The sequence below is a fragment of the Drosophila willistoni genome, unplaced genomic scaffold (assembly GCF_018902025.1).
Source record: "Drosophila willistoni isolate 14030-0811.24 unplaced genomic scaffold, UCI_dwil_1.1 Seg587, whole genome shotgun sequence".
Taxonomy (NCBI): domain Eukaryota; kingdom Metazoa; phylum Arthropoda; class Insecta; order Diptera; family Drosophilidae; genus Drosophila; species Drosophila willistoni.
Genome location: NW_025814505.1, coordinates 105,465 through 107,365, shown reverse-complemented (window position 1 = coordinate 107,365; position 1,901 = coordinate 105,465). Strand labels below are relative to the sequence as shown.

The window sequence follows — 1,901 nt, the reverse complement described above, 5'->3', positions numbered from 1 at the left end:
ACATACGACGCCACATATTCTCCAGGGGGAATACACACAGGCAAACACACGCAACGAACTATAAACTTCAAATAAACCCCACACACTTTTTCAGCTCAGTATTTATAAGGGCTACCCAAATGGGGGAACATTGCATTTGATTTTGGGCTAATAATTAACATGTTTGTCAAAGCGCGACACTCTCAAGCGCTCTTGATAGGAATCAAATAAGAAAACTTTGTCTATTTTTCGGTCTATCTGCGGTCCGCTGAACTTGGAGTTCAGCCACAAAAAGTTTTGCATAAGTAAACTTTCAGTTTTTGGAAAGCGCTCAAAACGTTTGCCAAACTTTGACTAATTATAATTAAGTAGAACTATTTTTTAATTTTAAACTAAAGTGATCTGACATCCACAACTTGCCAGCCATTCATTCCGCTGGGTAAACTGCTGCTGGGGCTCTGGAAATTTCGCATCAGACTCTCTGCAGAGCCAGCAGTGTCCTCCACTTCAGCGAGTAATTTATTTGTTTGTCTGCGTTGATTTTCATAATCATAGAAGCGATCTTCAAAAGGACGCTTGGTAGCATGGGAGAAGGCTGCGATGCCTCTCGTGGTTGATCAAATCGAACTTTACGCTCACTGCGTTTATATGGTGGAGTAGGCTCATGAACGTCTTTGATGATGCAGCTCATCGCCATGACCATAGACTGTAGTTTTGCCCGGAAAATGGCCAAAAGGTCGATGTCCACCAAATGCCCCGCCAAAGTTGCCACCGCTGAAACTGCCAAAGCTGCCGCCACCACCAAAGCCACCGCCGCCAAATCCTGCCGATCCCAGGATTCCACCGAGACCCAAAAAGCTACTGACATAGACAGCCATTTTGACCAGGAAAAGGGATTTCTTGAGCAGCAAACATATTCAGCAAATAGCAGTGGCACCAAGGCAACCAAATTGAACTTTAAGCCCAACAGAAATGGTAACATATATTGTTTAGCCAGTAGACGACCTGCAAGTATGGGAAGTTACATTTCGAAAACGTAAACATAGGATAATAGTCATCATACCTGCCGTGGGATCCTCAAACCAAATTGTCGCTCATCCTGGGCCCCTCATCTGCTAGCACGAATTCAGCCACACTATTGGCATCGGCAGTGGGTCCTATTTTAAACATTAAACCAGGATAAAGTCCATCCATATGCCATTCCAGGCTACGTTGACCCATCACCGCACCGGCATTCTCCAATATGCCACGGAAATCGACCGGATCTGTGTCTAGCACATTTGCCAACGACCTGCCAGCTGCCATTTCACTTCTCACAGCCACAAAATCATCAACAAAACTCACATTCTCGCGCTCATCGAAGCGTTGTATTAAACTTAAAGCAGACCGCCCAAGGCATCACTGAATTTTGGACGTTGAGCTCCCCGTACGCATTGTTTAAAATGTTTTAGATCCTCCGAGCTCACTTGGTATAGATCCGAGCCTGTAATGGCTTTTATATTCACAAATGCCAGGAACAACAATGCGGTATTTAGCGGCGACATGATTTAGTTTAACTAAGCACGTTGGCCGGGTGACCATCTAGTTATATAGAGCTCTGGCCGAGAGACTGTCTTGTTATATAACAACAAACTCAATTTTCGCTCAAAATGTAACATTCATTTAGATTTTCATTCACATTTCGCACATGAAAAGCGACCAGTTGGGTCGACGCCATGGCCCATAACGAAATTGTAGTACATCAACGCCAAAGCGATTCAAGCCTCCCGCTCTTCTGGCTTTGGACGCAATGTAACGAACTGAAGACCCCGCCATGGTCATGGTCAGTGCACACTCTCATAACCCGGCACTTGGTCTCTGAATTTTGGCCAATATTTCGCACATTTCTACCTCTAGCTCTTTTACTCTCTCTCTTTCTTGAA

The 1,901-nt window shown here is 44.6% G+C and overlaps 1 pseudogene; it reads right to left on the bottom strand.

Moving 5' to 3' along the window:
• Positions 1 to 371: 371 nt before the first annotated feature.
• LOC124461670 lies at positions 372 to 1,523 on the bottom strand (annotated as a pseudogene).
• Between the last annotated feature and the right edge of the window lie 378 nt (positions 1,524 to 1,901).